The sequence below is a fragment of the Panulirus ornatus genome, chromosome 5 (genome assembly GCF_036320965.1).
Source record: "Panulirus ornatus isolate Po-2019 chromosome 5, ASM3632096v1, whole genome shotgun sequence".
NCBI classification, from domain to species: domain Eukaryota; kingdom Metazoa; phylum Arthropoda; class Malacostraca; order Decapoda; family Palinuridae; genus Panulirus; species Panulirus ornatus.
In genome coordinates this window covers 47233536-47248638 of record NC_092228.1, presented here as the reverse complement: position 1 = coordinate 47248638, position 15103 = coordinate 47233536, and positions in this window count along the sequence as shown.

Below are 15103 nucleotides of genomic sequence, written 5' to 3'. Positions count from 1 at the left end.
CTAACCCTCTGACTTTGCACAGCACTTCGACCAAAACACCCTATATCTGCCACTCTATCATCAAACACATTCAACAAACCTTCAGAATACTTACTCCATCTCCTTCTCACATCACCAGTACTTGTTATCACCTACCCACTTGCCCTCTTCACTGAAGTTCCCATTTGTTCCCTTGTCTTACGCACTTTTTTTACCCCCTTCCAAAACATCTTTTTATTCTCCCTAAAATTTGATGATACTCTCTCACCCCAACTCTCATTTGCCCTCTTTTTCACCTCTTGCACCTTTCTCTTGACCTCCTGCCTCTTTCTTTTATACATCTCCCACTCATTTGCATTATTTCCCTGCAAAAATCATCCAAATGCCTCTCTCTTCTCTTTCACTGATAATCTTACTTCTTCATCCCATCCCACCACTCACTACCCTTTCTAATCTGCCCACTTCCCACGCTTCTGATGCCACAAGCATCTTTTGTGCAAGCCATCACTGCTTCCCTAAGTACATCCCTTTCCTCCCCCACTCCCCTTACCCCCTTTGTTCTCACCTTTTTCCATTCTGTACTCAGTCTCTCCTGATACTTCCTCACACAAGTCTCCCTCCCAAGCTCACTTACTCTCACCACTCTCTTCACCCCAACATTCTCTCTTTTCTGAAAACCTCAACAAATCTTCACCTTCGCCTCCAGAAGATAATGATCAGATATCCCTCCGGTTGCACCTTTCAGCACATTAACTTCCAAAAGTCTTTCTTTCGCGCGCCTATCAATTAACACATAATCTAGTAATACTCTCTGGCCATCTCTCTTACTTACATACATATACTTATGTATATCTCTCTTTTTATACCAGGTATTCCCAATCACCAGTCCTTTTTCAGCACATAAATCTACAAGCTCTTCACCATTTCCATTTACAACACTGAACACCCCATGTACACCAATTATTCCCTCAACTGCCACATTACTCACCTTTGCATTCAAATCACCCATCACTATAACCCGGTCTCGTGCATCAAAGCTACTAACACACTCACTCAGCTGCTCCCAAAACACTTACCTCTCATGATCTTTCTTCTCATGCCCAGGTCATATGCACCAATAATTACCCATCTCTCTCCATCCACTTTCAGTTTTACCCATATCAATCTAGAGTTTACTTTCTTACACTCTATCACATACTCCCACCACTCCTGTTTCAGGAGTAGTGCTACTCCTCTTGCTCTTGTCCTCTCACTAACCCCTGACTTTACTCCCAAGATATTCCCAAACCACTCTTCTCCTTTACCCTTGAGCTTCGTTTTACTCAAAGGTAAACCATCCAGGTTCCTTTCCTCAAACATACTACCTATCTCTCCTTTTTTATCATCTTGGTTTCATCCACTCACATTTAGACACCCCAATCTGAGCCTTCGAGGAGGATGAGCTTTCCCTGCGTGAGTCCTTCTTCTGTTTCCCCTTTTAGAAAGTTAAAATACAAGGAGGGGAGGGTTTCCAGCCCCCTGCTCCCATCCCCTAAAGTTCTACGACACGTGAGGAATGCGTGGGAAGTATTCTTTCTCCCCTATCCCCAGGGATAAAATATATATATTTATATTCTATTTATTTACTTATTATACTTTGTCGCTGTCTGCCGTGTTAGCTAGGTAGCGCAAGGAAACAGACAGAAGAATGGCCCAACCCACCCACATACACATGTATATAAATACATATCCACACATGCACATATGCATACCTATGCATTTCAACGTATACATATATATACATACTCAGACATATACGTATATACTCATGTATATGATTTATACTTTCTGCCTTAGTTTATTCCTGTCGCCACCCCACCACACATGAAATGACAACCTCCTCCCCGTGCACGCGTGCAAGATAGCGCTAGGAAAAGACAACAAAGGCCACATTCGTTCACACTTAGTCTGTAGCTGTCATGTATAACGCACCGAAACCACAGGTCCCTTTCCATATCCAGGTGCCGTAAAACTTTCTATGGTTTAACCCAGATGCTTCACATGCCCTGGTTCAATTCATTGACAGCACGTCGACCCCGGTATACCAAATCATTCCATTTCACTCTATTCCTTGCACGCCTTTCACCCTTCTGCATGTTCAGGCCCCGATCGCTCAAAATCTTTGTCACTCCATCTTTCCACTTCCAATTTGGTCTCCCACTTCTCCTTGTTCCCTCCACCTCTGACACATATATCCTCTTTGTCAATCTTTCCTCACTCATTCTCTCCATATGACTATACCATTTCAACACACCCTCTTCTGCTCTCTAGACCACACTCTTTTTATCGCCACACATCTCTCTTACCCTTTCATTTCTTACTCGATCAAACCACCTTACACCACATATTGTCCTCAAACATCTCATTTCCAACACATCCATCATCCTCCGCACAACCCTATGTATAGCCCAAGCCTTGCAACCATATAACATTGTTGGAACCACTATTCCTTCAAACATACCCATTTTCGCTCTCCGAGATATTGTTCTCGCCCTCCACACATTCATCAACACTCCCAGAACTTTCACCCCCTCCCCACCCTATGACTCACTTCCGCTTCCATGGTTCCATCCACTGCCAAATCCACTCCCAGATATCTAAAACACTTAACTTTCTCCAGTTTTTCTCCATTCAAACGTACCTTCCAGTTGACTTGTCCCTCAAACCAAATAACCTTGCTCGTATTCACATTTACTCTCAGTTTTCTTCTTTCACATGCTTTACCAAACTCAGTCACCAGCTTCTGGAGTTTCTCACCCGAATGAGCCACCAGCACTGTATTATCAGCGAACAACAAATGACTCTCTTCCCGAGCCCTCATGTCCACAACAGACTGCATACTTGCCCCTCTATCCAAAACTCATGCATTCACCTCCTTTACAACCACATCCATAAACAAATTTAACAACCATGGAGACATCACGCACCCCTGCCGCAAACCGACATTCACTGAGAACCAATCACTTTCCTCTCTTTCTACTCTTACACATGCTTTACATCCTTGATAAAAACTTTTCACTGCTTCCAGCAACTTGCCTCCCACATCATATACTCTTAATACGTTCCGTAGAGCATATCTATCAACTCTATCGTATGCCTTATCCAGATACATAAATGTTACATATAAATGCATTTGTTTTTCTAAGTATTTCTTACATACATTCTTCAAAGCAAACACCTGATGCACACATCCTCTACCACTTCTGAAACCACACTGCTTTTCCCCAATCTGATGTTCTGTACATGCCTTCACCCTCTCAATCAATACCCTCCCATATAATTTCCCAGGAATACTCAACATACTTATACCTCTTTAATTTGAGCATTCGCTTTTTCCCATTTGCCTTTGTACAATGGCACTATGCATGCATTCCTCCAATGGCACTTCACCATGGGCCATACATACATTGAATATCCTCGCCAACCAGTCAGCAATATAGTTACCCCCTTTTTTAGTAAATTCCATTGCAATACCATCCAAATCCGCCATCTTGCTGGCTTTCATCTTCTGCAAAGCTTTCACTACCTCGTCTCTGTTTACCAAATCATTCTCCCTGACCCTCTCACTTCACACACCACCTCGACCAAACCACCCTATATCTGCCACTCTATCATCTAACACATTCAACAAACCTTCAAAATACTCATTCCATCTCCTCACATCACCACTACTTGTCATCACCTCCCCATTAGCCCCCTTCACCGATGTTCCAGTTTGTTCTCTTTTCTTACGCACTTTATTTACCTCCTTCCAAAACAATCTTTTGTATTCTCTATAAAATCTAATGATACTTTTCACCCCAACTCTCATTTGCCCTCTTTTTCACCTCCTGCACCTTTCTCTTGACCTCCTTCCTCTTTCTTTTATACATCTCCCAGTCATTTGCACTATTTCCCTGCAAAACTCATGCAAATGCCTCTCTCTTCTCTTTCGCTAATAATCTTACTTTTTCATCCCAACACTCACTACCCTTTCTAATCTGCCCACCTTCCACGCTTATCATGCCACAAGCATCTTTTGCACAAGCCATCACTGCTTCCGTAAACACATCCCATTCCTCCCCCACTCCCCTTACGTCCTGTGCTCTCATCTTTTTCCATTCTTCACTCAGTCTCTCCTAGTACTTCCTCACACAAGTCTCCTTCCCAAGCTCACTTACTTTCACCTCTTTTCATCCCAACTTTCTCTCTTCTTTTCTGAAAACCTCTACAAATCTTCACCTCCGCCTCCACAAGATAATGATCAGACATCCCTCCAGTTGCACCTCTCAGCACATTAACATCTAAAAGTTTCTCTTTCATGCAGCTATCAATTAACACATAATCCAATGACCCTCTCTGGCCATCTCTCCTACTTACTTACGTATACTTATGTATATCTCGCTTTTTAAACCAGGTATTCCCAGCCACCACTCCTTTTTCAGCACACAAATCTGTAAGCTCTTCACCATTTTCACCACATCCATTTCCAACACTGAACACCCCATGTATGCCAATTATTCCCTCAACTGCCACATTATTCACATTTACATTCAAGTCATCCATCACTATAACCTGGTCTTGTGCATCAAAACTGCTAACACACTCACTCAGCTGCTCCCAAAACACTTGCCTCTCATGATCTTTCTTCTCATGCCCAGGTACATAGGCCCCAATAATCACCCTTCTCTCTCCATCCACTTTCAGTTTTACCCATATCATTGTAGAGTTTACTTTCTTACACTATATCACATACTCCCACAACTCTTGTTTCAGGAGTAGTGCTACTCCTTCCTTTGCTCTTTTCCTCTCACCAACCCCTGACTTTACTCCCAAAGCATATGTATATATTGACAATCAAATGTTTACCAAATGGCGTCCTTGCTACGTCTCTTTGTTGTATATCAACTGATTGTTATGTTTCTCTCTTGTGTCTTCCATGATGATGTGATTATTACACAAAAGTGCACTTGGGAACTTACTGTGTTTCATTTTCCCCGTGGACTCATAGGAGTATACCTGATCACGTGCAAAATTTTGATCCTTTTCAATATGTGTGTGATGTCTCCATGGTTGTTTAATTTGTTTATGGATGGGGTTGTTAGGGAGGTGAATGCAAGAGTTTTCGAAAGAGGGGCAAGTATGCAGTCTGTTGTGGATGAGAGAGCTTGGGAAATGAGTCAGTTGTTGTTTGCTGATGATACAGTGCTGGTGGCTGATTCAGGTGAGAAACTGTGGAAGCTGGTGACTGAGTTTGGTAAAGTGTGTGAAAGAAGAAAGTTGAGAGTAAATATGAATAAGAGCAAGGTTATTAGGCACAGTAGGGTTGAGGGACAAGTCAATTAGGAGGTAAGTTTGAATGGAGAAAAACTGGAGGAAGTGAAGTGTATTAGATATATGGGAGTGGATTTGGCAGCAGATGGAACCATGGAAGTGGAAGTGAATCATAGGGTGGGGAAGGGGCGAAAGTTCTGGGAGCGTTGAAGAGTGTGTGGGAGTCGAGAACATTATCTCGGAAAGCAAAAATGGGTATGATTGAAGGAATAGTGGTTCCAACAATGTTATATGGTTGTGAGGCGTGGGCTATAGATAGAGTTGTGCAGAGGAGGGTGGATGTGCTGGAAATGAGATGTTTGAGGACAATATGTTGTATGAGGTGGTTTGATTGAGTAAGTAATAATAGGGTAGGAGAGATGTGTGGTAATAAAAAGAGTGTGGTTGAGAGCAGAAGAGGGTGTTTTGAAATGGTTTGGTTACATGGAGAGAATGAGTGAGGAAAGATTGACTAAGAGGATATATGTGTCAGAGGTGGAGGGAACGAGAAGTGGGAGACCAAATTGGAGGTGGAAAGTTGGAGTGAAAAAGATTTTGAGTGGTCGGGGCACCTGAAGATGCAGGAGGGTGAAAGGCGTGCAAGGAATAGAGTGAATTGGAACGATGTGGTTTGCCGGGGTCGACGTGCCGTCATTGGATTGAACCAGGGCATGTGAAGCGTTTTGGGTAAACCATGGAAAGTTTTGTGGGGCCTGGATGTGGAAAGGGAAATGTGGTTATTTGCATTATTACATGACAGCTAGAGATTGAGTGTGAACGAATGTGGCCTTTGTTGTCTTTTCCTGGCACTACCTCACGCACATGATGGGGGAGGGTGTTGTCATTTCATGTGTTGCGGGGTGGCTATGGGAATGAATAAAGGCAGACAGTATGAATTATGTACATGTGTATATATGTACATGTCTGTGTGTGTATATATATGTATATGTTGAGATGTATAGGTATGTATATTTGCGTGTGTGGATGTGTATTCATATACATGTGTATGTGGATGGGTTGGGCCATTCTTTTGTCTGTTTCCTTGCGCTACGTCGCTAATGTGGGTGACAGTGACAAAACAAAATAGATATTATTTGTATTCATTTATTATACTTAGTCGATATTTCATGCGTTAGTGCAAGGAAACAGACGAAAGAATGGCCCAACCTACCCACATACACATGTATATACATAAATGCCCACACACATACACATACATACCTATACATTTCAATGTATACATACATATACATTTAACATATATATACATACATAGACATATACACATATACACATGTACATATTCATACTTGCTGCCTTCATCCATTCCGCCGCCACCCCGCCACATATGAAATGGTACCCCCCTACCCCCACGCGTACCAGAGGTAGCGCTGGGAAAAGACAACAAAGGCCACATTCGTTCACATTCCGCCTCAAGCTGTCATGTGTTATGCACTAAAACCACAAATCATTACGACATCCAGGCCCTACAAAACTTTTCATAGTTTACCTCAGATGCTTCACATCCCCTGGATCAATCCATTGAGAGTACGTCAACCCTGGTATACCACAACATTCCAATTCACTTTTCCTTGCACGCCTTTCACCCTCCTGTATGTTCCGTCCTTCCACCTCCAATTTCATCTCCCACTTTTTCTCGTTCCCTCCACCTCTGACACGTATATCTTTGTCAATCATTCCTTACTCATTCTCTCCTTGTGACCAAACCATATCAACACACTCTCTTCTGCTCTCTCACCCACTCTTTTTATTTCCACACATCTCTCTTACCCTTTCATTACTTACCTGATCAAACCACCTTACGCCACATATTGTCTTCAAACATTTCATTTCCAACATATCCACTTTCCTCCACACAACCCTATCTATAGCCCATGCCTCGCAACCATATAACATTGTTGGTACAACTATTCCTTCAAGCATGCCCATTTTTGCTTTGAGATAATGTTCTCGCCTTCCACACATTTTTCAACGATACCAGAACCTTTGCCCCCTCCCCCACCCTATGACTTGCTTCCGCTTCCATTGTTCCATCTGATGCCAAATCCACTCCCAGATATCTAAAACACTTCCTCCATTTTCTCCTTATTCAAACTTGTCCTTCAACCCTAAAGAACCTAATAACCTTGCTCTTATTCACATTTACACTCAGCTTTCTTCTTTCACACATTTTACCAAACTGTCACCAACTTTTGCAGTTTCTTACCCAAATCAGCTACCAGCACTGTATCATCAGCGAATAACAACTGATTCACTTCCCAAGACCTCTCATCCTCAACAGACTGCATACTTGCCCGTCTCTCCAAAACTCTTGCATTCACGTCCTTAATAACCCAATCCATAAACAAATTAAACAACCATGCATACATCACGAACCTCTGCCGCAAACCAACATTCACTGGGAACCAATCACTTTCCTCTCTCCCTGTTCGTACACATGCCTTACATCCTTGATGAAAACTTTGCTTCTGGCAACTTACCTCCCACACTATATACTCTTAATACCTTCTGCAAAGTATCTCTATCATATGCCTTCTCAAGATCCATAAATGCTACATACAAATCCATCTGTTTTTCTAAGTATTTCTCACATACATTCTTCAAAGCAAACACCTGATCCACACATCCTCTACCACTTCTGAAACCACACTGCTCTTCCCCAATCTGATACTCCGTACATGCCTTTGCCCTCTCAATCAAAACCCTCCCATATAATTTCCCAGGAATACTCAACAAACTTTTACTTCTGTAATTTGAACACTCACCTTTATCCCCTTTGCCTTTGTACGATGGCACTATGCATGCATTCTGCCAAGCCTCAGGCACTTCACCATGAACCATACATACATTGAACATCCTTACCAACCAGTCAACAATAGTCACCCCTTTTTGATAAATTCCACTGCAATGCCATCCAAACCTGCCGCCTTACTGGCTTTCATCGTCCGCAAAGCTTTCACTACCTCTTCTCTGTTTACCAAACCATTCTTCCTGACCCTCTCACTTTGCACACCACCTCAACCAAAACAACCTATATCTGCCACTCTATTATCAAATGCATTCAACAAACCTTCAAAATACTCACTCCATTTCCTTTTCACTTCACCACTACTTGTTATTACCTCCCCATTAACCCCTTTCACCGATGTTCCCATTTGTTCTCTTGTCTTATGCAGTTTATTTACCTCCTTCCAAAACATCATTTTATTCTCCCTAAAATTTATTGATACTTTCTCACACTAACTCTCATTTGCCATCTTTTTCATCTCTTGGACCTTTCTCTTGACCTCCTGCCTTTTTCTTTTATACATGTCCAGTCATTTGCATTACTTCCCTGCAAAAATCGTCCAAACACCTCTCTCTTCTCTTTCACTAACAACCTTACTTCTTCATCCCACCACTCACTGCCCTTTCTAATCTGCTCACCTCCCACCCTTCTAATGCCACAAGCATCTTTTGCGCAAGCCATCACTGCTTCTCTAGATACATCTCATTCCTTCCTTACTCTCCTTACATCATTTGCTCTCACCTTTTTCCATTCTGCACTCAATCTCTCCTGGTACTTCCTCACACAAGTCTCCTCTCCAAGCTCACTTACTCTTACCACTCTCTTCACTACTACATTCTCTCTTCTTTTCTGAAAACCTCTACAAGTCTTCACCTTTGCCTCCACAGGATAATGATCAGACATCCCTCCAGTTGCACCTCTCAGCACATTTACATCCAAAAGTTTCTCTTTCATGCGTCTATCAGTTAACACATAATCCAACAATGTTCTATGGCCATCTCTCCCACTTACATACGTATACTTATGTATATCTCTCTTTTTAAACTAGGTATTCCCAATCATCAGTCTTTTTTCAGCACACAAATCTAGCAGCTCCCCACCATTTCCATTTACAACACTGAACACCCCATGTACACCAATTATACCTTCAACTGCCACGTTACTTACCTTTGCATTCAAATCACCCATCACTATAACCCAGTCTCTTGCATCAAAGTTGCTAACACACTCAAGCAGCCGCTCCCAATACTTGCCTCTCTTGACCTTTCTTCTCATGACCAGGTGCATATGTCCCAATAATTGCCTCTCTTGATCTTTCTTCTCATGACCCTGTGCATAGGCCCCAATAATCACCCATCTTTCTCCATCCACTTTCAGTTTTACCCATATCAATCTAGAGTTTACTTTCTTACACTCTATCACATACTCCCACCACTCCTGTTTCAGGAGTAGTGCTACTCCCTCTTTTGCTCTCATCCTCTCACCAACCCCTGACTTTACTCCCAAGACATTCCCAAACCACTCTTCCCCTCTGCCCTTAAGCTTCGTTTCACTCAGAGCCAAAAAATCCAGGCTCTTTTCCTCAAAAATACTGCCTATGTCTCCTTTTTTCTCAACTTGGTTACATCCACACACATTTTAACACCCCAATCTGAGCCTTTGAGGAGGAGGAGCACTCCCTGCATGACACCTTCTTCAGTTTCCCCTTTTAGAAAGTTTAAATACAAGGAGTGGAGGGTTTCTAGCCCTCTGTTCCCGTCCCCTTTAGTCTCCTACGACACAGGGAATGGGTGGGAAGTATTCTTTCTTCCCTATCCCCAGGGATATATATATATCAGTGTGCAGTAGAAATAGACATACACATTTGCTAACAATCATGAGGAAAATGAAACACGATAAGCCCCAAATGCACTTTTGTCTAATGATCACATTGTCAGGGGAGGTACAAGAATGAGATAGAAGACTTAACATTCAGTTTATATATAAAGAAGAGGTGGAGCTAAGTTTTTCCAGGAGGTGGTTTTTGGGTCTAGCACTCAACCTGTCATAAAATTCTATTATGTGGAAAAGACAGGGAACTGTTTACAAATTTTGCCTACGACAAAGCCATCAAGTGTGTATAGACCTTCACTTATGTTCTGTTAAAGTTCTTTTTGTATTGAATAAAAGAAGATTCAACGATATTTCTCTTGGTCAAGGAGTTACAGTTAACTGAATTAGCATAACTCCAATCAGTACAATGATCAAAATTTTCAACATGAGTAAACAAAGCATTTGAGTTTTGTCCTGTTCTTATACTATATTTATATTGCTCGAGTCTAACACAGAGATCCGTACCAGTCTGCCCAATATAAAACATATTAAAGCTTTTACAAGGTATTCTTTAAACACAGCCTTCAGAATTTTCTGGCAAGTTTTTGATCAGATATCTTTAATAGTATTGTTATTGCTGAAGGTTACATTGATATTAAAGGATTTAAGCAAGCTGGAGAGTAAGATAAAATTGTCACTAAATGGGAGAGCTAAAAGATTCATGGTATCTAGGGGAAGTTTGGGGTTAACTCTAGAAAATTATTTCTTTGCCTACTCAAGAGCTTTATCAATGAAAGATCTAGGATATTTCAATTTGGAACCAATAGGAAATATCTTCATAAACTCTTCATCAATATATTCTGGCTGCATACACATAATGTCTTAAGGAACATCAAATGGAATGATGATTGTTTACCTTCGGCCACTTTATCCACAAAGTAATTAAACCAAGAAAGCAAACCTTGAAGTTGTCTGTACTAATACAGTGTTGAGTATTCAAAATATAAATCTTTACAAAATATTTCCCAGTTGGATGATGGTTAGGTGGTGGTGTCAGTGGTCAGCTGGATTAACAGACAATGTTTACTCAACTGTCTCGTTTTGGATATATTTCAAAGCAAGAGACATGACCAGAATCTAAAAAAAGGATCTTAGACAAACTATACTAAACTTCTTGTGTGGAAAGCTGGCCCACTAAATAATTAGGAAATTGAAGTGTGAAGTCTTTCTCATGTGGGAAGTTAGCCCACTAAATAATTAGGAAATTGAAGTGTGGAGTCCTTGGAACTTACTGCAGGACCATACCTGTCAGACAACCACATAATTCAAATATCACTTGCATAATCTAATTTGCCTGGAGATGTTATTACGTGATTTATCATTATAGATAGCTTACAATGAGACAGTCAAATAATTAACTCAGATGTTCTGCAATTATTCTGCAACTGGTAACATTAGTGACGTAACAAGGAGGTGCTCATTATGAACCTGAATACAATTTGTCGAAATTTAATGAAAATTCACATCTTACAAGAAGACAAAGAAAACATCCAGTAATTGCATTTTCCTTATACATTACACAACCATTTCATAAATGGTCTTCCTTGCTTTTGCTTCCAGTTAAGTATCATTAAATAAAATAACTTGATGTCCATGATTTACTAAATACCTCTCAGCACTAACTTTGTGAACAGTACTGTATCATGCAGAATTTCATGCACTCACTGATATAACTTAACTTTTCATACTAGTTTTCAAATTCCCTGCTCAGATACAAAATTTAAGCCAAGTTACAATAAGTTGATCTTACTAAGATACAATATGACACTCATAATACATCATAGACAGCTACAACCATCATGTACCATTCATGAATAATTTTACTACAAAAACATCTTTGGAAGTAAGCTCTGAATAGAGCAAGATAAGATTTGTGCCCAGCAATCAGTTAACAGGAGAATGTCGATTTGTTATATAGCTATTAAGATTTTCTTCCTGTGAGGCTCTGAAATTCCAGTGTGAGCATTTGAAAGATTTTCCTCCAGTATGTGCATGGATATGGCAATGAAGGAAAGATGGTGCAATAAAATTCTTGCCACAGAAGCCACAAACATAGTCAGCACTATTGTTACATCAGTTTAGTTCTGCAGCTGGCCAGATCCACAAACAGCTACAGAGAGAAGGGCTGGTCTTGCAGTTGTGGAAGTCAAAGGTAATCATCTGGTTGAGCTGGGATATTGCTTCAGTAGATGGCTGGAACCTATCCCCATCATCCCCTGTGGGCCATGAACTCTCCAGCCATTCCATGCCATCCTAGAACAAGAGAAAGTCCACATCAGCACTACTGCAATAGCAGTTGTGTCCCTACTGTGTCTAAGGGCAACTCTTTAATATTGGTGTGATTTTTTACCCTCTCTGACAAAAGGAATATCTTGTGTTTCCTCTTTTTGTTTTTTTGTCATTATGCTCTACAGTCCCTATCAGCAGCTCTAAATGCAAATTTGAGCATAAATTGAACATTAGATCACAAACTAAATCAATGGATGACAGGAGCACCCAGCCAAAATGCATAAAATCCATTCCCCCAGTTGAGTAAGAAATGAAAGAAAAATCTTATATGAAGTGTTTCAAAAAGCTCATCCATGTGGATCAGTTATTGTCAAAGTGCTTAGGTGACAGCATGGATGCTTCAGAAGGGTGTGAGCTTTCTCTTGAAGGCTGGACTCCATCATGTTAAGCTGATTAATACTGAATGTAAGAAGAAACATTGGTGTGTTTTCTGTTTAGCATGTATCAGTCAACTTGAGGGAGAATATGATGTTGTGGATGGAGGTAAATAAAACTGGTCAACAAAGATTTTGTCCTAAAGAAAGAAATATCAGTCTCTTCTGTACTTTTGCATGTTGAATCCAAATACAGGTTGTACGTCTTTAATCCGGCAGCCTTGGGACATGGCCATTGTTGGACCACAGAAAATACAGGAAAACAGAAATTGACTCCTTTAAAGGACCTCAGGTGAGTGCACTTGCCAAATACCATCAGCTTGGTTTTATGTGTTCCTGCAGCACTAGTGTAGCCAAGAATTGTTACCCCATCTTTGGAATCCATAACCCCAGATGGGAACTCCTCATTATCTTGGGAATGAATAAGGGCAGACTATGAATTATGTACATGTGTATATATGTGTATGTCTATGTGTGTATATATATGTATACATTGAGATGTATAGATATGTATATGTGCTGTGTGTAGACGTGTATGTATATACATGTGTATGTGGGTGGGTTGGTTGGGCCATTCTTTTGTCTGTTTCCTTGCGCTACCTCGCTAACGTGAGAGGCAGCGACAAAGTATGATAACTAAATACAAATATATATATACCAGTGCTCTACGGAGCATTTGAAACAAAAAACTCAACAAACAACTATTACACTTGTTTGGGAAGTGTAATAACCTAGATAAATGAAACAGATGAGTTTTATTCAGAATGCTACTTGGTTACATGAAGTTCTGTTGTTTCCTCTGGGAGTGGGAGAGCCAAGACAAGAAGAATCATTATGTAAAGAAAGTGTGGCCAAAATGAGCATCACTGACTCCAAGGAAGGAGAATGTTATGAACCCTCTGCTTGTTGATCCTGAGAAAACTGATCCATGTCCTTTGCACTTTAAGTTTAGGTTCATGCAGAACTTCTTCAATGGTATGGATAAAACTGGCAATGGATTCACATATTTGAGGAATAAATTCCCCAGAATCAGTGATACAAAAATCAAGGAGGGTATCTCTGTAGGACCACAGATCAGGGAATTGCTTCAAGATAAAAAAATTTTTTGAGTTAAATTAAGTTGAAAAAACTGCATGGCAGTCATTTAAGAGAGTTTGCAAAGATTTTTTGGGAATCACAAATCAGAAAACTACTGTGATGTTGTAAGAGATCTGTTGACTTCATATAAAGCTCTGGGGTACAATAGGTCTAAAATTTCACTATTTGGATTCCTACTTAGACTTTTTCCCGTAAAATCTTGGGGCAGTTAGTGATTTCACCAGGACATTTTGGACATAGGAAAGTGGATCCTCCCTATGTTGGCAGATTACTGTGGACACTAGGAGGGATGTTCCTGAGGCCAAATATAGCCAAAAATCATACACTTCTGCATTTAAGAAGTAAGTTTTTAAGTGTAATACCAGCCCTATCAATGAATGAGTAATAGACACTTATTGTAAAATTTCTTAGTTCTATCACTTAAAAACCATGCCTGATAGAAAAATTCTAAAAACATTCAAATTCAGTGTAATGTGCAAAAAACAAGAACAAATAGGAACTTTAGTGAAGGGGGAATAAGGGGAACAGATAAAAAGTGGTCATGAAGTAAGGAGGAGATGGGGTGAGTATTTTGAAGGACTGTTGAATGTGTTCAATGATAGAGTGTTTGAGTGGGGGTGATAAGCAAAATGAGAGAGTCATGGTAAAGAGGGAAAGGGTGGTGAAAGCTTCAATTAAGATGAATATGGTAAAATGGCTGGAATTTGCATGAGTTTAAATGTGAAAGTCAGACAACAGAGGAGGCCTGATTGGCCGACGACTGGGCTGTCTGAAGAAAAAAAAGATTTAACTCAACAAGAAAATGTAATTTCGCTTAGTAGTTTTTTAAACTATCACAGACTCCCTGCTGCTGCACATTAACCTTTTAGTGACCCCATTACAGCTGTCATTCATACTTTTATTTCTGGCATTTTTTTAGAGTATTCCTGAATTTTTGAATGACTTTTAAAGGTATTTATAGTTTTAGCACTCACTATGTCTGATGGTGACTTATTCCAGTGCTCAATACACCTATAAGAAAAGAAGCTTTTATTCACGTCCATACTACATCTTTTAGCTTTGAGTTTTATTCCATTTGACCTAGTAACTGTATTTTCTTGTATTTCTACATTAAACTTCATTTGCCATCTGTCTGACCACTCTGCTAGTAAGTTAGGATCTCTTTAAATCATCTTGCAATCCTGCCTGTTTACAGCTCTACCTCCTAGTTTAGTATCATCAGCAAATTTGGAGATCTTAGATATGAGACCAAGTTCTAGGCCATTGATATATATTATGAAAAGAATTGGGCACAGGACCGACCCCCTGTGGCACACCACTTATGTCTAGCCAATGTGAGTCTTCGCTGTTT